This window comes from Macaca thibetana, chromosome 14, assembly GCF_024542745.1.
Source record: "Macaca thibetana thibetana isolate TM-01 chromosome 14, ASM2454274v1, whole genome shotgun sequence".
In the NCBI taxonomy this organism is placed as follows: domain Eukaryota; kingdom Metazoa; phylum Chordata; class Mammalia; order Primates; family Cercopithecidae; genus Macaca; species Macaca thibetana.
In genome coordinates this window covers 66283981-66308093 of record NC_065591.1, presented here as the reverse complement: position 1 = coordinate 66308093, position 24113 = coordinate 66283981, and positions in this window count along the sequence as shown.

Genomic DNA, 24113 nt, shown 5'->3' with positions numbered 1-24113 from the left:
GTGCACAGCCCCATCTGATGAAAATGGCCACTCTGAACATATGATTGTCATTTTGAGTTAGATGACCCTTCCACCCTAGCCACACCTGAGCAAGGGCCACAGCTCTGGGCTGGACCTAAGAGAGGTGTGTGCTCTGTGAGGCAGCCCAGCTCTGGAACGCTGAGGGTAAGTAGAGGCAAAACCTAACCTGAGGGCACAAAGCATGTTGGCAGTCATGCCTTCCCTAATACTTTGTTCTCATGAAACGGCTCCCCATCCCTTTCACAGAGGCAGGGCTGGGCAGGTCTTTGCCCAGCGCAGGCCACTGACCAGCCAGAGGTGGGGAGAGTCCCAGCTTATAGGCCCCCAGAGCCTGAGGAGGCCCGTGGGAAGGGTCTGCCAGTGAGGTGATGAGCTCACTGTGCTCCCTCCAGGGAGCTATCCTGGGGCCGGCTCAGAGCACTGGGCCAATGGGAATGGAAGGGACTAAAGCACACAGAGGGCTGCCTTGGTGTCTGAGCCTTCCCCAGTTCCAGGCCACACATGTCCCCCAGAACCACTCCCAAGGTGCCCTGAGAGAGCCTGTGTCCCTTGCATCCAAAATGCTGGTCTAGCAAACAGATCCTTTCTCTTCCGGGTTTAAGTGGGGGACCCAGCAAGCGTGAAGGAAAGAGAAGCAGACCCGGTGTGAGGCTGGAGAAGGAGCTAGGGCTGCTGCTGCTCTGGAGGGCACTGAGGAGCCACCGGCCAGCAGGGCTGCAGTGTAGACACTGCCATCAAAAGGCCGTGCCACTGGAGGAGTCCTGTGCTCCCTCACCATCCCCACAGTACCTCAGGGGCTCTCTGTTCCTTGTAGCCGGAACAACCCAAACATGCCACTGGACTCCTGCAAAAACCCTTGGGCCGGAAGGGAGAAGCCCCCATGGCGTGAACTGCAGGGTGACCTAAATCAGTCACTCAGTCTCTCCCAAGCTCAATTTTCCCATCTGGAAACTGGGGAGACCAATCCCAGTTTCTCCATATCCTCCCACAAGACATGGTGTTGGCAGGAGGCGGGGGCTGTGAGAATACAATGAGATCACAAACTGGAAAACACATGGAGACTCGGCCTCCAGTTACAAGTGATTCGTCATTTATGACCTTATCTGCACGAAAACACCAAATGGCAAATCCTTGCCTCTGCCCTCCCTCAGGTTAAAAAGATTCTTCTGTCATGTGGTCAATGGATACAGGAGAGTCTCCCTTGGGTGCCTGACTCCATTTGGGGGTGGAGGTCTCCACATCCATCACACACCTTGTCTGGACAGGCAGGCCCCTGCTTTCCAGGTTAATGGCAAGACCCCAGCACAAGCCTCCCAGGGCTCACAGTCTGAGATGATGAGATTCACATACACAGAATTGCCACCATATTTTGGTGCCAGCCCCGAGCAATGTGTTTTATACATAATGCCAGCATCAGTAGATCAGCCCCATCGCTCGGTGGTGCTATCCTCCGCCCTTACTCTATGATGAGGAAATAGAGCTCAGGGAGGTGGCTGAGAGGCTTGTCCAACATCACAGTTGGGGAAGGTGGGCTGGAACCCAGGACAAGCTGAGTCTGACGCCTTTGGTCTTCCCAGCACCCCTGGCTGCCTGTGAGGCTGTTGAAAAAGGGTTGTCGGGGAGCACTGCCTCACAATCAGTCCCTGACTGGCCCTGTGCTGGGCACGGGCATCCAGAACAGAATCTTGAGCTTTAACCCCTCAGGATCCTGTGGTGCGACCAGAGCTGGCTCAGCTGCACATCTCAGAGCTCCCAGTGCCCCAAGCCTGGTCCTGGCACAGCTGACCCCCCACCAGCAAGAACTGTATCTCCAATGTGTATGCAGCTATCTCTTCAGAAAGACTATGAGCTTGGCCAGGTGCAGTGGCTCGCGCCTGTAATACCAAAATTTTGGGAGGCCGAGGCAGGAGGATGGCTTGAGGACAAAAGTTCAAGACTGGTCTGGGCAACATAGTGAGACCCTGTCTCTACAAAAAATATTTAAAAAATTGCCAGGCATGGTGGCACGTTCCTGTAGTCCCAGTTGCTTGGGAGGCCAAGGTGGGAGGATAACTTGAGCCCCGGAGATAAAGGCTGCAGTGAGCCATGATCATGCCACAGCACTCAAGCCTGGGTGACAGAGTGAGACCCTGTCTCAAAGAAATAAATATATAAATAATAAAAAATAAGAAAAGCCTATGTGTTCCATATTTGACAGGTTAGAGAGAATAAATCCCCTCACCTTTGACTCTTCATGAAGTCGAGGTGGGAGGCTTAGCAAGGTCTAAGGAACTAGGTGCAGCTCAAGGTGTTAGCAACAGAGCCCAGCGTGAGCCCAGGGCATCTATGGGAGTCACACAGCTGCCATCTACTGTGGGTAAATGTGTGTGTCAGCCTCTGGGCTGGGTACTCTCCCTGCACTGTCTCATTTCATCTGCACATGAAATGCTATTGTTACCCAGTGTTACAGATGAAGCTATGGTGGCTCAGGGAGGTTTAGTGACTTGCCTAGGGTCGCGCAACTAGTTCACGATGGAGCTGGGCCTCAATCTGCAGCCCTTTGAATGAAGATCAAATTCTTCATCTGGCATTCAAGAACCTTTTGCAGGATGACCTCAAAAGCATCAACCAGACTGGTCTCCCTCCTCACCATACAAGCAGCTGTTTCCTCCTGTCTAGAAGGAGTGGGCTTCGGTTGATCTCTAGGACCTCGCCAGCTCTGACGCTCTTCCCCTGAATGAAGCAGCTGCAAGGCTTTCTCCCACCCCACCATGCCCTGGAGCTCCCATGCTCCAGATGAAACAGCGGCAGTGACCAACACCACGGGCTCTTACACAACACCCCAGTCTTCTCGAAGCAGGCCTCCAGGGGTGGGGGTGGGGGGATCCAGCCCTGGTGGGTGCTCCCCCATGGGAGGGGTCTCAGGAGCACTGGAATAAGAGGCAGGAGCCTTGGCTTCTGGTTTTGCTCTGTTGTCCTCTCTGGATGACAGATGACATGGGGCAGATGGGTTGTCCTCTCCCAGCTGATTTCTTCAGCTGGAAAATGGGGGTGGGGAAGGGCTGCGTAGTCTCTAAGTGTGATTCCAGTCCTGTAATCCATGACTTTATGAATAAAATGGAAATGAAGGAATTCAGGCATTGGTGGGAAAGATGGGGGGAGTTTTAGAATCCTTGGAGAAAGCAGGGCCTGTGGCAGGAAGTAGAGTTGCTCTCTCCACCTGGGCCGCTGCTTGCCCATAGAAGAGGAGCTGGAGCAGAGAGGAGATGGGGATTGACGCGACAAGGCAGAGAAGCTGAACTACAAGGAAGGGAGAGGCTGAGAAAGAGGGAGAGCACAGAGGTCAGGTGGGTGGGAAGAGGGAGGGCAAGGGGCCACACCAAACCAGGCCCACAGCTGCACACCTGGGGCGGGCACTCCCAAGGGTAGAGTGACATCGCTGGGCCACCCAGCACCAAATGTGGGAAGGAGGAGCCAGTCCAAAGCTGTTTTTTTTTTTTTTTTTTTTTTTTTTGAGACGGAGTCTCGCTCTGCTGCCCAGGCTGGAGTGCAGTGGCCGGATCTCAGCTCACTGCAAGCTCCGCCTCCCGGGTTTACGCCATTCTCCTGCCTCAGCCTCCCGAGTAGTTGGGACTACAGGCGCCCGCCACCGCGCCCGGCTAGTTTTTTGTATTTTTTAGTAGAGACGGGGTTTCACCGTGTTAGCCAGGATGGTCTCGATCTCCTGACCTCGTGATCCGCCCGTCTCGGCCTCCCAAAGTGCTGGGATTACAGGCTTGAGCCACCGCGCCCCGGCCCAAAGCTGTTTTTTTATAAGGCAATATTTTTGAACTACTGACTGTGGCAGGGTTGGGGACCTGCTGATGTCCCTCCTGAGCTCTTCTGGTATCAAACTGTAAAATCACAGGAACATCAACTAAGAAAAAACAATACACATAGAGAAAAACCTAGAAAGACCTCTTGGCAGGGAGGAAGGAAATATATTTGGTAACAGGTATGCCAGACTTCAATAATATATAGAATATCTTATTTCTTAAGCTGGAGGGTGGGTACATGGGTGTTGATCATATTATTCTTATACTTGTTCATATGTCGAAATATTTTATTTTAAAAAGAAATCTCTGTAACATTGGGTGAATGGGAAGTTAAAAAAAAAAAGAAAGAAAGAAAAGAAAAAGAGGATAAAAAGAAAAAATGGAAAAAAAAAACCCTGAAAGGAAATTTGTCAAAATGTTATCAGTGGTTCTTTGGGAGTATGGAATTATCATGATTGTTATTATTTTCTCTTTCCTTCTGTTATTTTCCAAATGTTCTACATTGAACAGATATGGAAAACAATAAACCTTTAAAAATAAATAGATAATTACTCCTGCTGTGACCATAATCTCAGTCTTCAGTGGAAATTAAACACAAGTTGTTGAGCCACTCATCCTCATACCCATTCTCTCATAGACTCAGAGGCTCAATACATCCCCAACCCCGCCGTCATTCTCCATCTCTACCCTAAAGCTGGGCTTCTCCAAAGTAAAGCTTCTAATTCTCTTAGGCCCCTAAGCCCAACAACCCTCTAAGTACAGAGGAAATAATCTGCTTTGTAATAAGAAAGATTTGAGTTTGAAACTTAGCTCCAATGCTTACTGGTTGGTCACTTAACCACTATAAATTGGTTCCCTATGTGAAGACCAAATGAAATAATACATCCAAAGCATTCAGCATCAAATTAACAATGCCTGGCCCACAGTAAGTGTGTAATAAATTCATCATTATCATCTTTCTTATTATCATCGCTGATGACTATGCCTACCACTTCCTTTAGGACATCTTCTTGATGTAAGAAATATCAGTCTGAATTGGGCATCAACTTGTCCTCCTCCTGACAAAAGATCTGGGTTCTAGTCTCAACTCTGCTACTAGCTGTGCGACACTGGGCATGTTCTTGCCCCTTTCTGCCTCAGTTTCCCCATCTGCAAAATGGAAGGCTTGACCTTCCTGCTCTAATGGTCTGTGACTAGGGTAATCATATAATTTATTCTTCAAGCCAGAATGTTTTTGAGAGCAAAAGCATGTACGATCACTCTCAGGATGACAGCTTGAAGCCAAGACAGTTCTAAGCACACTGGAAGTCTGGTCACCCCACCCTCAACAGATCTATTCCATTACCTCCTTGCCCACCAGCGTGGTAGACAGAATAAGGACTCTCAAATGGCCGGGCGCTGTGGCTCACACCTATAATCCCAGCACTTTGGGAGACCGAGGCAGGCAGATCACCTGAGGTCAGGAGTTCAAAACCAGCCTGGCCAACATGGCGAAACTTTGTCTCTACTAAAAATATAAAAATTAGCTGAGCATGATGGTGGGCACCCATAGTCTCAGCTACTTAGGAGACTGAGGCAGGAGAATCACTTGAACCTGGGAGGCAGAGGTTGACGTGAGCTGAGATCATGCCACTGCACTCCAGCCTGGGTGACAGAGGGAGACTCCGTATCAAAAAAAAAAAAAAGGCAACTTCCTAGTCCCTGGAACCTGAGGATGTTAGCTCACGTGGTAAAGGGAATTACAGTTGCAGATCAGCTGAACCTTGAGATGAGATTATCCCGAATTATCTCGGTGAGACCAATATAATCACAAGGATCCTTAAAAACTGAGAAGGGAGACAGAAGAGGAAGTGTAGAGGGATGCATGTGAGAACTACCCAACCGGCCACTGGCTTTGAGAAGGGAAGGGGACCATGAATCAAGGAATGCAGGAAGCTTCTAGAAGCTAGAAAAGGCAAGGATATGGAGTCTCCCCTCCAGCCTCCAGAAAGGAAGGCAGAACTGTTAATGCCTTGATTTTAGCCCAGTGAGGCCCACTTTGAACGTCTGACCTCAGGGCTGTAAGATAAGAGATATGTGTTGTTTTAAGCCAGTAAGTGTGGTGCTTTTCTTTTTTTTTTTTTTTAGATGGAGTTTTGCTCTTGTTGCCCAGGCTGGAGTGCAGTGGCGTGACCTCAGCTCACTGCAACCTCCGCCTCCTGGGTTCAAGTGATTCTCCTGCCTCAGCCTCCCAAGTAGCTGGGGTTACAGGTGTGCACCACCACGCCCAACTAATTTTTGTATTTTTAGTAGAGACGGGGTTTCATCATGTTGGCCAGACTGGTCTCAAACTCCTTGATCTCAGGTGATCTGCCTGCCTTGGCCTCTTAAAGTGCTGGGATTACAGGCATGAGCACCGCACCCGTGTGGTGATTTGTGACAAAGCAATTGACAATGAATATGCCCAGTTTGGCTCAGGTTCAGTGATCCCTTTGTTTATTTTCTTCCCTACCCCCCTCTTCTTTTCACAGGTGTTGAGTGGGTCCCTTTGGCTTGCTGCTCTATGAATGCTGTCCTTGGTGCATGAGAGAACTAGTCTAAGCTCCCAAAGAGCTGGATGCTAATCCCTGTCCTGACACTAACTCACCCTGGGACATTAAACAGGTCAAAAACCTCCTCTTGGGCCTTTCTGTCTGAAAATGGAGGCAAACACTCCCTGCCTTATCTATCTTTGTGTGTGTTGGGTCGGGGGTGGGCTGACATTCAATCAACACTTACCGACTCATTCTATGTTCAGTTCTGAACTGGGGGCTGGGACACCAAGATGAAGCAGATCTAGTCCCAACCCCATCCCACGCAAGAAGTTTAAGAAGCTCCCATTCTGGATGGGGAAATGGTTATGTGAGCAGATAATTCACATGCAATGCAAGGACGTAAAGATAGATGATTATGCAAGTACAGAGAGAAATATACAGGCCTACCTGCGGAGGGCATGGTCAGGGAAGGTTTCCTGGGAAAGGTGACAGCACAGCAAGGCCCTAAAGAATGAGCAGGAGTTAGCAAAGCAGATAAGGAGGGTGGGGGAAGAGGAGGGAAGAGTAGCCCACGCAGAGGTAGCAGCAGAAGCAAAACCCCAGAGATGTGAATCAGCACAGCGTGGGGACAGACGTGCAGGCAGTTTGGTGGTGCTGGCTTGGAAACTGTGTGTATAAAGGGGATTAAGTGGGATGATGGCCAAAGGCATGACGTGAGCGTAAGGCTGCATTATCAGTCTGTGTCTCCCAGACCAGGGCTGGGACAGGAGATGGTACGTAACCAAAAATTCCTCTTGACCTAGCTTGAAGTGATCTCTTCTGTCTCATCCTCACATTCCCCCCCAGACATGTGCCAAAGGCCTGGCAGCTTCCCCAGACTACTGGGGGGGATGAGGCCGTGCAAAATTATAGCCACTACGACGAGGCCGGCGTGACCTCAGGAGCTGGGTTTCATCATTCTGAAATCATGCTCCTGGCCTTAGTCAGAGCCAGAGAGGTGGAGGGGAGAGGGTGGGAAAGCGAAGCGGGTGGCAGCAGATTTGGGCGAGGTGCCAGGGCTGGAGAAGCAAACAGCTGGGACCGGAGCAGGGGGTGAGAGACCAGCTCAGATGCTGTCCTTCAGGCTGTGTGACCTCAGGCCAGCTCCTTGCCCTTCCTGGGTCTCTCTAAGCAGCACAGGTCCTTGGTTCCCAAGGTCTGTTCCCACTGGAGCCTCCTTGTGGAAGGCAAGAACCTCAGGGCCCTTTCTTGTCATTTCTGTGGATGTGGCCCTTTGTGAGGAGGAGCACTAGCAGGCTTGCCAGGGTTTGAGGCAGGGCCCCACCAGGAGGCTGCTCTGAAACACCCACACTTCCAGGACAGTGATGCCTTTGTGAATGGAACTGGCTTCTGTCAGGCACAAACCTATAGAGAGATCTCTAAGCTCTGGGTTACGCAGCCCACACTGCCCAGAGGTGCTTCCTATTTATGTTCTGTATCCTCTTGGGTTGTTTAAGCTGTAGTTCCTGGGTGAGGCTGGGTGTATTCATTTGCTAAGGCTGCCAATAATAAAGACTGGTGACTTAAACAAGAGGCATATGTCTCCTCACAGTTCTGGAGGCTGGAAGTCTGAGATCAAGGTGTTGGTAGCGCTGGTTTCTTCTGAGGCCGCCTCCTTGGCTTGTAGTTGGCCGTCTTCCCTCTGTGTCCTCACATGGTCTTCACTCTGTGCCTGTCTGTGTCCTAATCTCTTCTTATAAGGACACCAGTCATAGTGGATTAGGGCCCATCTCAATACCTCATTTTACCTTAATTACCTCTTTAAAGACCCCATCTCCAAATACAGTCACACCCGCAGGTACTGGGGGTTAGGAATGAAATGTGTGAATTTGGGGGAACACAATTCAGTCCATAATCCTGGGCTTTGGGGCCACCACTGGAGCTTTTCTAAACACAGATGTTGGGGCCCGCCCCAGAGATTCCGACTGTAAGTTCCATGAAGGCAGGGGCTTTGCCCATTGCTGTGTCCCTACTACCTAGAACAGTGTCCACATGTGCTATGTGCTCGAGAAACATTTCCGGAATGGATGCATGATCTAGTAAACTTGGGATGGGGCCCAAGTGTTTGTCATTTAGAAAATTCCATGGTGGATTCTGATTCATCATTGGGTGAAAAACCCTGAGATTGGATTGGGTTTCATCCTTCCTGTTGCTGGATGGGAAGCCTCACCCCCAGGAAGGAAAAGAAATACCAGGCCTGGCACTCCACAAAGAACATGCACTCATGGGACCTGCCCTGGCACCTCTCCAGGAGGCCCAGGACACGAGAGAAATGGGAGAGTCCTCTGTCCCCTGGCATTTATAAGCTAGGAGGGGGTTTCTAAAAGGCACATGGGATCCTATCTCCCCTGCTCAAAACTCTTAAATGGTTTCCCTGTCATGAATGGGATCAAGTCCAAACATTCACCTGCCTGCAGCACCCTTCTCGTATGGCCTCTGCCAACTCCACTCCCTCACCTCTGCCACTCCCGCACAGGCTGTGGTTTAAGTCACACCAAATTCAGCACTGTTCCCTGAGCCCATCATCCCTGTTACCGCTCATCTTAGCACGAGCTTCCTGGGATGACTTTCCCACCTTGTCTGTCTAGGAAATGTCTTCTCATCTTTTAAAAAGCCATTTGATGGCCAGGCGCGGTGGCTCATGCTTGTAATCCCAGCACTTTGGGAGGCCGAGGTGGGCGGATCACCTGAGGTCAGGAATTTGAGACCAGGCCAACCAACATGGTGAAACTCTGTCTCTACTAAAAATACCAAATTAGCTGGGTGTGGTGGTGGGCAACTGTAATCCCAGCTACTCAGGAGGCTGAGGCAGGAGAACTGCTTGAGCCTGGGAGGCAGAGGTTGCAGTGAGCTGAGATCGCGACACTGCACTCCAGCCTGGGCGACAGAGTGAAACTCAAAAAAAAAAAAAACCTCAAAAAAAAAAAAAAAAAAAAAAAAAAAAAAGCCATTTGAGCTTGCTGAGGCCTTCCCTTAACCCGCCCCAGCTGCAGGGAGAGAGTGCATCCTCTGGGCCCCTGGAGTCCTCTTGTTTTTCCCTCTGTCATGTGCCCATTACGCTGGTGGCAGATGCCCATTCTGACATCTCCTCCACCAGCCTGGGAGCTCCTGATGGCAAGGCTGCGTTGGTAAGGGGTGTCTGTGCCCCGGCACCCTGACAGGGCATGGCTTGGCATCTAAATCCTCAGTAAGGTTGTGCTGACTGAAGGATGAACATTGAAGGGACAAACAAATGCTCTGGGAGGAAGCGTCAGGAGGGACAGGAGAAGCTCCAATACAGGGCCTGGGTAGAGTTGTTTTTCAAAAAGTAGTGTTCTCTCAGTCCCTCTCAGACCCACAGTGGCAGAGCTGGGCCTGCAGTTGTGGCTCCCAGCCGAGCCTCAGCTCCCGGCCTCTGTTCTCTGCTTGCTCCCTGGGAGCTTCCCTGCGGCAGCTCAGGGCAGGGGATGCTCTTGGAGCTGGTCAGTGGGCACCAAGCAGAGTCAGGGAGCAGAATCGTAGCCTCAGGTGGGGACCTCAGAGCAGTAGGGCTGGCCAGGAAGCTCTGAGAGGGGGGAGAAGGCAGCAGCCCCAAGGAGAAGAGACTGGAAAATAACAGCCAGGAGCTAAGAGGGTAGGAAGGGGAGGGTTGGACAGCTGGGAGGCCAGAGACCTGATTTCTGCTCCCAGCTCCATTGTGCTGCCTCAGAGAAGCTCCCCGACTCTAACCTTTAGCAAGTTCCTGCCCGCTCTGGGCCTCAGGTTCCTTAATCAAAAATGAAGGAGGAGCTGGACTAGAAGGTCTCTAAGATTCTCTCTAGCCTTGGCCAGGAAGATTTGGGGAAAGTGTGGCCACCTTAAAGGTGCAATTGAGGGGACTGCCCCCAGGCTGGCACACAGATTGCAGGGGCTCATATCCAGCCAGGCATTTGGGGGACGTGTCTCTGGGCCTGGAAAGAACTGGAAGCAGTCCCCCAAGCCTCCTGCACTGGACTTTGTCCTGCGGTTCTGGCAGGCTCAATGTGGCCCTCAACACTAATGAGGCTGACCACCTGGGGAGCCATAGAAACTTGGCCTGGCCAATTTTGCCATAAAGCAGTGGTCTCTTCTCTGCCTAACCCTGAGGTGATGCTCCTGAACGTGGCTTGGGGGCCAGGCAGCACCCTTCATGGGCCACCTGGGGCTCTGGGGAGAACATCTGGTTGGGCAGGGCCTGATGGACGTTCCAAGCCGCAGGGGCAAAGGGCCCAGGTCTCTGGCCATGTGGATGGCCTCAGTTGGCCCTGCACTCCCTGGGTCCTATCCCGCCAGGACAGGGCCTGCTGTCCTGGGCCTGTGCCTGCAGCAATTCCCTGGGTGGTGATTTCAGATTCAATTGGTGAGGACAAGCCTCCTGGGATGAGCCAGTTGGCCCCTCTCTGTTATTTGCTTCTCAGAGTTGGAAAAACTACGCCGTGCACCTGGCGGTACTTGTGGCTGCTGGTTTTTCTTTTTTTTAAAGAAACAGAAAGTAGCCCCTGTGCTTACTGCAACCAAATCCATTTTATCGGCCTCCTGCATCTCCCACTGCAATAATAATAATCCCTTACATTTGATGAGTCTTTTGAGTGGTTTACAAAGCACTTTCTTGTGCATTCTCCCTTTTGGTCCATGAAATAATTTTGGGAGGGAGAGAGGGCTGGCATTATTGTCCCTGGTTACAGGTGAGGAAACTGAGGCACTGACAGTAAGGTCAGCTTCCCAAGGTCACACAGCAAGATGGCGCTAAAGCAGAGACCCTGGGTCCTCTGACTCAAGTCTTGTCCCCACACCACACACCCCTCTTATCATTTGAATATCCAGGCTCTCAGAAACCCTCTTCTAAAAAATAGAAAGGGCAGAAGGCTCAGCTCTTTTTATTCTAAACTTTTTCTCTTGGTGAACTTAACCATCATGTCACTTGAAACTACCACCTCTAAGTCAGTGATTCTTAAATCTGTGCTTCTGAGGCTTGAGATCTTCAGATCCTACCCTACCTCTCCAACCGCCGGCTGGGCATTTCCACGTAATGTTCCAAAATGTCTAGTGAGTGGGACTGCATGTCCAGCACCAGTATAAAAAAACAACACAACAGAAAGGAAAACTCTATATATCTTCCATTTTCTCCCATTATACCCCCTAACCCCATTCTCCCTCCTAGCTACTCCAGGCCTCTTTAATGTTCCCACCCACCCTTACTCACCCAGCTTAAGAAAGCTCAGTAGTACCTTAGCCTTATTTTTCCTTCACCTTCTAAATCCAGTTGGCCCTGTACTGGGTATTTTACTTAATACATTTATTCATCCAGCAAATACTGATTGTATGCTATACCTTTCCCATCTATTCTGGGTCCCCTTGCTACGTGATATGTAGTCGTTTTTGTCTGCCTTCTTTCACTTAGCATAATGTTTCAAGGTTCATCCATGTAATGGTATATATCAATATTTCATTCCTTTTAGGGTTGGACAGTATTCCATTCTAATGATATATCATATTGTATTTATCCATTCATCACCTTATAGACATATGGCTTAGTTCTATTTTTTGGCTATTATGAATGATGCTGCTATGAACATTTAAACATTTATGTACAAGATTTTGTATGAATGTATGTTTTATTGCTTTTCAGTACATATATAGCAATGAAATTTCTGGGTCATAGTGTAACTCTATTTAACATTTTGAGGAACTGCCAAAGTGTCCCAAAGTGCCTGCACCATTTTATATTCCCACCAGCAGTGGATGAAGGTTCCAATTTATCCACAGCCGCATCAACACTTGTTATTGTCTCTTTTTATTTACAGCAATTCTAGTGGGTGTAGTGATTTCTCATTGTGATTTTGATTCACATTTCCCTAATGACTAATGTTTTCCCTAATGACTGACGATGTTGATGTTTTGATGTTTGTTGTCATTTGTATACATTCTTTGAAGAAATGTCTTTTCAGACCCTTTGCCAATTTTTCAGTTGGGTTGTCTTTTCGCTATTGAGTTGTAAATGTTCTTTATAGATTCTGGATATAATTCTCTTGTCAGAAAAATGATTTGCAAATATTTTCATCCTTTCTTTGGGCTGTTTTTTCATTTTTTGAGAGTGTCCTTTGAAGTCCAATTTATCTTTTGTTGCTTATGCTTTGGTGTTGTGTCTAAGAAAGGTTTTCCTAACCCAAGGTCACAAAAATTTACCCGTTTTCTTCTAAGAGTTTTATAGTTTTAGCTTTTACATTCAGGACTACGGTCCATTTTTAGCTAAATTTTTAAATTTTATTTAAAAATTTTAAATTGCAGTAAAATATTCATGACATAAAATTTACCATCTTAATTGTTAAGTATACAGTTCAGTAGTGTTAAGAACATTTGCATTGCTGTGTAACCAATCTCTAGAACTTTTAATCTTGCAAAACGGAAACTCTATGCCTATTAGACAATTCTCCATTCCTCCCTCACCTAGCCCATTAATTTCTATGTATGGTGTAAGAAAGGGGCCTAACTTTATTCCTTTGCATGTGGATATCCAGTTGTCCCAGTATCATTTGTTGAAAAGAATATTCTTTCCCCCATTGATGCTTGGGGTGCCTCATTGATTTTTTTTTTTTTTTAGCACTTTTAAACATCAATTGCCCATAAATGTAAGTTTTAATTCTGGACTATCAATTGTTTCACTGATCTAGATATCTACTGTTATGTTATAACCAGCCTGTCTTGATTACTGTGGTTTGTAGTAAGTTTTGAAATCAAGAAGAATTTCTCCACTTTTGTTCTTCTTTTTCAAGATTGTCTTGACTGTTCTTGGTCCCTTGCGTTTGCATATGAATTTTAGGGTCAGCTTGTCAATTTCCGGGAAAAAAAAAAAAAAGAAATCCAGCTGGGATTTTGATAGAGATTGCACTAAATCTGTAGATCAATTTAGGGAGTATTGCCATCTTAAGGATACTACTAAGTCTTTTGATTCATGAGCATTGAAGTGTTTCCATTTATTTAGGTCTTCTTTCTCCTTCCTTTCCTTCCTTCTCTCTTTTTTTTTTTTTTTGGCAGAGTTTCACTCTTGTTGCCAAGGCTGGAGTACAATCTCAGCTCACTGCAACCTCCACCTCCTGGGTTCAAGCAATTCTCCTGCCTCAGCCTCCCAAGTAGCTGGGATTACAGGCACCCACCACCAAGCCTGGCTAATTTTTGTGTTTTCAGTAGAGATGGGATTTCACCATGTTGGCCAGGCTGGGCTCAAACTCCTGACCTCAGGTGATCCACCCGCCTTGGCCTCCCAAAGTGCTGGGATTACAGGCATGAGCCTTCAAATGGCTTTTTAAAAGATGAGAAGACATTTCCTGACAAACAAGGTGGGAAAGCCATCCCAGGAAGCTGGGATTAGAGGTGTGAACCACTGCACCCTTTAAACAATGCTTTGTAGATTTCAGAATTTATATAAGCTTTGAACTTCATTATATGTATTCCTGAGTACTTTTAAACTTTTTGATACCATTGTAAATGCAATTGTTTACTAATTTCATTTTCAGATTATTTCTAGCTTGTAGAAATATAACTGGTTTGTACATTAGGCTTGTACCCTAAAGCCTTGTTGAACTTACGTATTGGGTTTAATAGGTTTTTTAGTGGATTCTTTAGGATTTTCTATATAGAAGATCACGTCATCTGAATATAGAAATAGTACTTCTTCCTTTCTAAAATGAATCCCTTTTCTTTTTCCTGCCCAATTGCCCTGGCTAGAGCCTCCAGTACAATGCTGAATATAAGCAGTAAGAACAGACTTCCTTGTCTTGTTTTTGATCCTATGGGAAAGTTTTCAATCTTTCACCATTAAGTATGATGTTAGCTGTGGGTTTTTGTTGATACCCTTTATGAGCTGGAGGAAGTTTCCTTCTATTTCTAGTTTTTTTTAGTGTTTTTTAAAAATTATGAAAGGGGCCAGGCATGGTGGCTCATGCCTGTAATCCCAGTGCTTTGGGAGGCCAAGGCGGGCAGATCACCTGAGGTCAAGAGTTTGAGACCAGCCTGACCAACATGGCAAAACTCCCTCCACTAAAAATACAAAAATTAGCCAGGTGTAGTGGTGCATGCCTGTAATTGCAGCTACTCGGGAGGCTGAAGCAGGAGACTTGCTTGAACCCGGGAGGCAGAGGTTGCAGTGAGTTGACATCTCGCCACTGCACTCCATCCAGCCTGGGTGACGGAGCAAGACTCTGTCTCAAAAAAAAAAAAATTACAAAAGGGTGCTAGATTTTGTCAAATGCTCCTTCTGGCTCTATTAATCTCACATTTTTTTTTTTTTTTTTTTTTTTTTTTTTTGAGAGAGTCTCGCTCTATTGCCCAGGCTGGGGTGCAGTGGCACAGTCTCGGCTCACTGCAACCTCCACTTCCTTGGTTCAAGTGATTTTCATGCCTCATCCTCCCAGGCAGCAGGCACAACAGGCGTGCAGCCCCATGCCCAGCTGATTTTTATTTTTATTTTATTTTTGAGATAGAGTCTCACTCTGTTGCCCGGGCTGGAGTTCAGTGGTGTGATCTCAGCTCACTGCAACCTCTGCCTCCTGGGATCAAGCAATTCTCCTGCCTCAGCCTCCCAAGTAGCTGGGATTATAGGCATGTGCTACCATATCTGGCTGATTTTTGTATTTTTAGTAGAGACAGAGTTTCAGCATGTTGGCCAGGCCGGTCTCAAACTCCTGGCCTCAAGGGATCTGCCCGCCTGGGCTTCTCAAAGTGTTGGGATTACAGGCGTGAGCCACCATGCGCAGCTCTGATTCTGAGATGATTATGTGGTTTTTGTCCTTTATTTCATTGATAAGGTTTACTGTATTAATTGATTTTTCAGATATTAAACCAACCTTAAATTCCTAGGATAAATCCCTCTTGCTCATGGTGCAAAATCTTTTTTATATGTCACTGGATTCAGCTTGGTAATTTTTTTTGAGGATTTCTGCATCTATATTCATTAGGAATATTAGTCTGTAGTTTTCTTATGATGTCTTTGTCTGGTTTTGGTGTCAGAGTAATACTGACCTCATAGAGTAAGTTGGGAAATGTTCTCTCCTCTTCTGATTTTTGGAAGAGTTTGTGAAGAATTGGTATTAAATCTTCTTTAAGTGTTTGGTAGAATTTATACTTTTTATTGCTGAGCTGTACTCCATTATATGAATATACCACAATTTATTCATCCATTCACCTGTTGATAGATATTTGGGTTGTTTCCAGTTTTAGAATAAAGCTGCTATGGATATTAGTGTACAAATCTTTGTATGGATGTATGTTTTCATTTTCTTGGGTAAATATTTACAGTGGAATTGCTGGGTCATTTGGCAGATGCATGATAACTTTATGAGAAAGTTCCAGACCAATTTTCAAAGTGGTTGTGTCACTCCTACCAGCAACGTATGAGACTTTTGCTTACGGTCTACGATCTTACCACTTAGGCTGTTGCCACCCTTTGATTTTAGCCATTCTAATGGGCATGTAGTGATATCTCAATGTCATTTTCATTTACATTTTGCTGAATAATAGTATTAAAACACATTTTCATGTGCTTATTAGCCATTGGTATATCTTTCTTTATTCAGTGCTGGTTCTTATTTTTTGCCCATTTTTTTAAAAATTATATTTTAATTGGGTCTTCTTAATATTGAGCTGTATAAGTTTTTTTTTTTTTACATATTCTAGATAAAAGCCTTTTGTCAAATATATAGACATAGAGAGATATATGCATGGTGATAACTTACTCTCATTCTGTGGTTTTCCTACTCATTTCTTAATGGTGTCTTTTTCTCATCAGAAGCTTTAAATTTTGATGAATTCCATTTTTATTGACGTTTCTTGTATGGTTATTGCTTTCTGGGTCCTAAAAAAAGTTTGACTATTCAAAGATGATGAAAATGTTCTTCTATGTATTTTCTTCTAAAAAACATTTTAATAGCCAGTTGTTCCAGCATTGCTTGTTGAACAGACTTTTCTTTACACATCAAACTGCTTTTCCTCCTTGGATGAAAATCAACTACTATTTATGGACTAACTATTCTGTCCCATTGATCTATTTTTTCTATCTTTATGTCAACACCACACTGTCTTGATTACTGTGGCACTACTGTAAGTCTAGAAATCAAATGTAAGTTCTTCACCTCTGTCTTATTACAAGACTGCTTTATACTACATCTTTTCCATTTCCATGCAAATTTTAGAACTTCAACTTATGAATTTCTACAAAAAATCCTACTGGAAATTTGATTGGCATTGCTTTGAACCCATTTATCCATTTGGAGAGAACTGACAAGTTAAGAATATTGCATTCGTCCAATCTACAAATGTGTTACATTTCTCCATTAATTTAGTTTCTTTAATTTCCCTCATCAAAGACAGAGCAAGACACCTGAAGAGAAGCTTCCAGTGATCATCCTCCCCACAGAACACCAAATTTTAACAACTATTTACATAAGAAAAGCACCTTTATAAGAACCAAAAATCAGGTAAACAATCACAGTACCTGGTTTTAACTTCCTATCACTGAAAGAGGCCCTGAAGAGGGTAAACATGATAGTCTTGAATTGCCAATGCCCCTCCTCCCCCATCCCCTTGCAGTGCCCTTGGCGCAGAGAGAGAATCTGTGTGGTTCGGGGAGGGAGAGTGCAGCAACTGTGGGACTTTGAACTCAGCAAAACTGGGCTGAACTCAGCAGATGTGTGTCCATGGAAGGAGCACTTAGACCAGCCATAGCCAGACAGGAATCGCCTATCCCAGCAGTCAGAACTTGAGTTTAGGCAAGCCTCAGCATGGTGGGCTAAAGTGTTCTGGGGTCCTAAGTAAACATGAAAGGCAGTCTGTGCCTCAAGGACTGCAACTCCTAGGCAAGTCTTACTGTTGTGCTGGGCTTGGAGCTTGTGGACCTGGGGGGCATGTGACCTAGTGAGACACCAGCTGGGGTGGCTAATGGAGTGCTTGTGCCACTCCTCCTCCAACTGCAAGCAGCACAGTTCTCAGCAATGAAAGTGACTCCTTCCTTCTGCTTGAGGAGAGGGAAGGGTAAAAATAATTTTGATTTGCATGTTGGATACCAGCTCAGGCACGACAGGATAGGGCAGCGGGAAGAGTTTTGAGGCCCCCATTCCAGGCCCTAGCTCCCAGATATTTCTAGACACACCCTGGTCCAGAAGAAAACCTACTCCCTTGAAGAGAAGGGGCCAGGCCAGGCAGGATTCATCACCTGCTGACTAAAGACCCCTTAGGCCCTGAATAATGAGCAGCAATAACCAGGTTGTATGCCACGGGCCTTGGTGAGACTCTGAGACATGCTGGCTTCAGGTGAGACCCAGCATGTTCCCAGCTGTGGTGGCCATGGTGAGAGACTCCTCCTTGAGAAAAGAAGAGGGAAAAGTAAAGGGGACTTTATCTTACACTTAAGTAACCAGCTTGCCCACAGTGGGGTACAGTACCAAGTGGGCTCTTGGGATCCCCGATTCCAGGCCTTGGCTCTTGGACCGTTTTCTGGACCTGCCCTAGGCCAGAGAGGAGCCCACTGCTCTGAAGGGTGAGTCCCAGGCCTGGCAGCATTCACCCTAAGCAGATGGAAGAGCCCTTGGGCGGTAAGTGAACATCAAGACCCAGTACTCCCCATGGGCCTGTGGTGGTGGCGGTCACTGGGAGAGGCTCCTCTGCTTGTGGAAAGGGAAGGGAAGAGTAGAAAGGACGTCTCATAGTATGAGTTCAGCTTAGCCACAGAATAGAACACAGGGTAGATTTATAAGGTTTTTTACTCCAGTCCCTGGCTCCCAGATAGCATCTCTGGACCCACCTGGGGCCTAAGGGAACTTGCTGCCCTGAAGAAAAGGATACAGGCCTGGCTGGCTTCGCTACCTGCTGATTGTAGAACTCTAGGGCCTTGAGCGAACATAGGCGAAAGCCAGGTAGAGGTAACAGGGGGTCTTGGGCAAGACCCAGTGCTGTGTTGGCTTCAGGCCTAACCCAGCCCAGTCCCAGTGGGTGGCTACAGGGGTGCTTGTGTCACCCCACCTCCAGCTCCAGGTGGCTCAGCACAGAGAGTGAAAGACTGTTTGGGAGAAAGTAATAGAAGAGAACAAGAGTCTTCATCTGGTAATCCAGAGAGTTCTTTCAGGTCTTATCTAAGACCACCAAAGAGGTACCTCTATGAGTCTAAATCATAGTGTTATTAGACTTGGGGTTCCCCCTAATGCAGTACAGCTCAGATTATAATATTCAAGTCCCTTCGAATACCTGAAAAGCCTTCCCAAAGACAGGTACAAACAAAGCCAGACTGTGATGACTACAATAAATACTTAACTCTTTAATGCCTAGACACTGACAAACATCCACAAGCATCAAGACCATCCAGGAAAACATGAAATACCAAATGAACTAAATAAAGTGCCAGGGACCAATCCTGGAGAAACAGAGACATATAACCTTTCAGACAGAAAATTCAAAGCTGTTTTGAGGAAAGTCAAAGAAATTCAAGATAACACAGAGAAGGAACACATAATTCTATCAGATAAATTTAACAAAGGAGTTGAAATATTGAAAAGAATCAAGAAGAAATTCTGGAGTTGAAAAATGCAATTGACATACTGAAGAATACATCAGAGTCCCTTAAGAGCAGAATTGACCAAGCAGAAGAATTAGTGAGCCTGAACACAGGCTAAAAACACAGTCAGAGGAGACGTATTAGTCTGTTTTTGCATTGCTATAAAGAACTACCGGCCAGGCGCGGTGGCTCAAGCCTGTAATCCCAGCACTTTGGGAGGCCGAGACGGGCGGATCACGAGGTCAGAAGATCGAGACCATCCTGGCTAACACAATGAAACCCCGTCTCCACTAAAAATACAAAAAAATTAGCCGGGCGTGGTGGCGGCGCCTGTAGTCCCAGCTACTCGGGAGGCTGAGGCAGGAGAATGGTGGGAACCCGGGAGGCGGAGCTTGCAGTGAGCCGAGATCGCGCCACTGCACTCCAGTCTGGGCGACAGAGCGAGACTCCGCCTCAAAAAAAAAAAAAAAAAAAAAAAAAAAAAAAGAACTACCTGAGACTATGTAACTTATAAAGAAAAAGGTTTAACTGACTCAGTTCAACAGGTTTTACAGAAAGCATGGCTGGGGAGGCCTCAGGAAACTTACAATCATGGCGGAAGGTGAAGAGGAAGCAGGCACACCTTACCTGGCCAGATTAGGAGGAAGAGTACACAGGGGGAGATGCTACACATTTTTAAACAACCAGGTCTCATGAGAACTCACTCACTATCATGAGAACAGCAAAGGGGAAATCCACCACTATGATACCATCATCTCCTACCAGGCCCCTCCTCCAACACTGGGGAGTACAATTCAACATGAGATTTGGGCAGGGACACAAATCCAAATCACATCAGGAGACAAAAGAAAAAAGAATAAAAAAGAACGAGGCATGCCTACAAGATCTAGACAACAGCCTCAAAAGGGCAAATCTAAGAGTTACTGACCTTAAAGGTAGAGAAACAGAAAGTATAATAGTAGAAAGTTTATTCAAAGGGATAATAATAGAGAGCTTCCAAAACCTAGAGAAAGATACCAATACTGATATGGTTTGGCTATATTCCCACCCAAATCTCAACTTGAATTGTATCTTCCAGAATTCCCACCTGTTGTGGGAGGGACCCAAGAGGAGGTAATTGAATCATGGGGGCCAGTCTTTCCCGTGCTATTCTCGTGATAGTAAGTCTCATGAGATCTGATGGGTTTATCAGGGGTTTCCAGTTTTGCTTCCTCATCATTTTTCTCTTGCTGCTGCCATGTAAGAAGTGCCTTTTGCCTCCTACCATGATTCTGAGGCCTCCCCAACCATGTGGAACTGTAAGTCCAGTTAAACCTCTTTTTCTTCCCAGTCTCAGGTATGTCTTTGTCATTTACTAATACAGTAAATTAGTGTAAAAATGGACTAATACAGTAAATTGGTACCAGCAGAGTGGGGTGTTGCTGAAAAGATTCCCAAAACTGTGGAAGTGACTTTGGAACTTGGTAACAGGCAGAGGTTAGAACAGTTTGGAGGGATCAGAAGAAGACAGAAAAATGTGGGAAAGTTTGGAACTTCCTAAGACTTGTTGAATGGCTTTGATGAAAATGCTGATAGTGATATGAACAATAACATTCAGGCTGAGGTAGTCTCAGATGGAGATAAGGAACTTGTTGGGAACTGGAGCAAAGTTGACTCTTGTTATGTTTTGGCAAAGAGGCTGGCGGCATTTTGTCCCTGCCTTAGAGATCTGTGGAGCTTTGAACTTGAGAGAGATTATTTAGGGTATCTGGCAGAAGAAATTTCTAAGCAGCAAACCATTCAAGAGGTGACTTGGGTGCTGTTAAAAGCATTCCGTTTTAAAAGGGAAACAGCATAAAAGTTTGGAAAATTTGCAGCCTGACAATGTGATAGAAAAGGAAAATTCACTGGGGAGAAATTCAAGCTGGCTGCAGAAATTTGCAAAAGTAGCAAGGAGTCTAGTGTTAATTCCGAAGGCCATGGGGAAAATGTCTCTAGGCCATGTCAGAGACCTTCATGGCAGCCCCTCCCATCACAGGCCCGGAGGCCCAGGAGGAAAAAGTGGTTTCGTAGGTCGGGCCCAGAGTCCCCGTGCTGTTGCGCCTGCGGGTGCACAGGAGTCGAGAATTGGGGTTTGGGAACCTCCACCTAGATTTCAGAAGATGTATGGAAATGCCTGGAAGCCCAGGCAAAAGCTTGCTGCAGGGGTGGGGCCCTCATGGAAAACCTCTGCTAGGGCACTGTGGAAGGGAAATGTGAGGTTGGAGCCCCCACATAGAGTCCCTACTGGGGCACTGCCTAGTGGAGCTGTGAGAAGAGGGCCACCGTCCTCTAGAGCCCAGAATGGTAGATCTACTGGCAGCTTGCACCGTGCACCTGGAAAAGCCACAGACACTCAATGCCAGCCCTTGAAAGCAGCCAGGAGAGAGGCTGTACCCTGCAAAGCCACAGAGGCAGAGCTGCCCAAGACCATGGGAACCCACCTTTTGCATCAGGGTGAGCTGGATATGAGACCTGGAGTCAAAGGAGATCATTTTGGAGCTTTAAAATTTGACTGCCCCGCTGGATTTCGAACTTGCATGGGTCCTGTAACCCCTTTGTTTTTGCCAATTTCTCCCGTTTGGAATGGCTGTATTTACCCAATACCTGTACCCACACTGTATCAAGGAAGTAACTAGCTTGCTTTTGATTTTATAGGCTCATAGGTGGAAGAGACTCAGCTTGTCTCAGATGAGACTTTGGACTGTGAACTTTTGGGTTAATGCTAAGATGAGTTAAGACTTTGGGGGACTGTTGGGAAGGCATGATTGGTTCTGAAATGTGAGGACATGAGATTTGGAGGGGCCAGGAGCAGAATGATATTGTTTGGTTGTGTCCCCACCCAAATCTCAACTTGAATTTTATCTCCCAGAATTCCCACGTGTTGTGAGAGGGACCCAGAAGGAGGTAATTGAATCATGTAGGCCGGTCTTTCCTGTGCTATTTTTGTGATAGTAAGTCTCACAAGATCTGATAGGTTTATCAGGGGTTTCCCCTTTTGCTTCCTCATTTTTCTCTTGCTGCTGCCATGTAAGAAGTATCTTTCACCTCCTGCCATGATTCTGAGGCCTCCCCAGCCATGTGGAACTCTAAGTCCAATTCAACCTCTTTTTGTTCCCAGTTTCAGGTATGTCTTTATCAGCAGCATGAAAATGAACTAATACAAATACTGAAGTACAAGATGATAGAACACCAAATAGATTTAACTTGAAGACTACCTTGAGGCATCTAATAAACCTTACAAGGCAGGAGGGGGTGGCATGACATATTTAAAGTCCCAAGGGAAAAAAACTTTTACCCTAGAATAGTATATCTGGTGAAAACATCCTTCAAACATGAAGGAGAAATAAAGACTTTCAAAGCTGAAGGATTTCGTCAACACCAGATCTGTCTTACAAGAAATGCTAAAGGAAGTTCTTCAATCTGAAAGAAAAGGATGTTAGTGAGCAATAAAAAATCATCTGAAGATACAAAACTCACTGGTAATAGTAAGTACACAGAAAAACAGACTATTTTAACACTGTAACTGTGGTGTATAATCTACTTTTATCTTAAGCAGAAAGACGAAAAGATGAATCAATCAAAAATAATAGCTACTTTTCAAGACATACAGTACAATAAGGTATAAACAAAAACAACAAAAAGTTAACAAGTGGGGAGACAAAAAGTGTAGAGTTATTAGTTTTCTTTTTGTTTGTTTCTTTATGCAATCAGTGTTAAGTTGTCACCAGTTTAAAATGAGTCATAAGATAGTATTTGTAAGCCTCATAATAACCTCAAATCAAAAAATATACAACAGATATACAAAAACCAAAAAGCAAGAAATTAAGTCATAACACCAGAGAAACTTACCTTCACTAAAAGGAAGACAGGAAGGAAAAGAAATCCAGAAAACAACAAAGTGGCAGAAGTAAATCCTTACTTATCAATAATAACATTGAATGTAAATAGACTAAGTTCTCCAATCAAAAGACACAGAGTGGCTGAATGGATTAAAAAAAAAAAGACACAATAATTTATTGCCTATAAGAAACATACTTCATCTATAAAGACACACAAGGGCTGGGCACGGTGGCTCATGCCTGTAATCCCAGCACTTTGGGAGGCCAGGACAGGCGGATCACGAGGTCAGGAGATAGAGACCATCCTGGCTAACACGATGAAACCCCGTCTCTACTAAAAGTACAAAAATTAGCCGGGCGCGGTGGCGGGCGCCTGTAGTCCCAGCTACACAGGAGGCTGAGGCAGGAGAATGGCATGAACCTGGGAGGCGGAGCTTGCAGTGAGTGGAGACTGTGCCACTGCACTCCAGCCTGGGCAACAGAGCGAGACTCCGTCTCAAAAAAAAAAAAAAAAAAAAAAAAAGACACACAAAGACCGAAAATAAAGGGATGGAAAAAAATATTCCATGCAAATGGAAATTTAAAAAAGAGGAGTAGCTATACTTACACCGGACAAAATAGACTTCAAGACAAAAATTGTAAGAAGAGACAAGGAAGGTCATTATATAATGGTAAAGGCATCAATCCATCAAGAGAATATAACAATTATAAATATATATGCCCCCAAAGCTGGAGCACCCAGATATATAAAGAAAATATTATTAGAGCTAGAGAGAGAGAGAGATAGACCCCAGTGCAATAATAGCTGGAGACTTCAACACCCTACTTTTAGCACTGGACAGATTTCCTACACAGAAAATCAACAAAGAAACCTCAGACTTAACCTGAACTACAGAATAAATTGACCTAATAGTTATTTAGAGAACATTTCATCCAGTGGCTCCAGAATACATATTCTCCTCAGCACATGGATCATTTTCAAGGACAGACCATACGTTGGGTCACAAAACAAGTCTTATAACCTTAAAAAAAAAATCCCTGAAATATTATCAAACATCTTCTTTGACCACAATGGAATAAAACTAGAAATCAATAACAAGAGAAATTCTGGAAGCTATACAAACACATGGAAATTAAACTACATGCTCCTGAATGACCAGTGGGTCAATGAACAAATAAAGAATTGAAAAATTTATTTTTTTTTTTGAGACGGAGTCTCATTCTGTCACCCAGACTGGAGTGCAATGGTGCGATCTTGGCTCACTGCAACCTCTGCCTCCCGGGTTCAAGCGATTCTCCTGACTCAGCCTTCTGAGTAGCTGGCATTACAGGCGCACGCCACCATGCC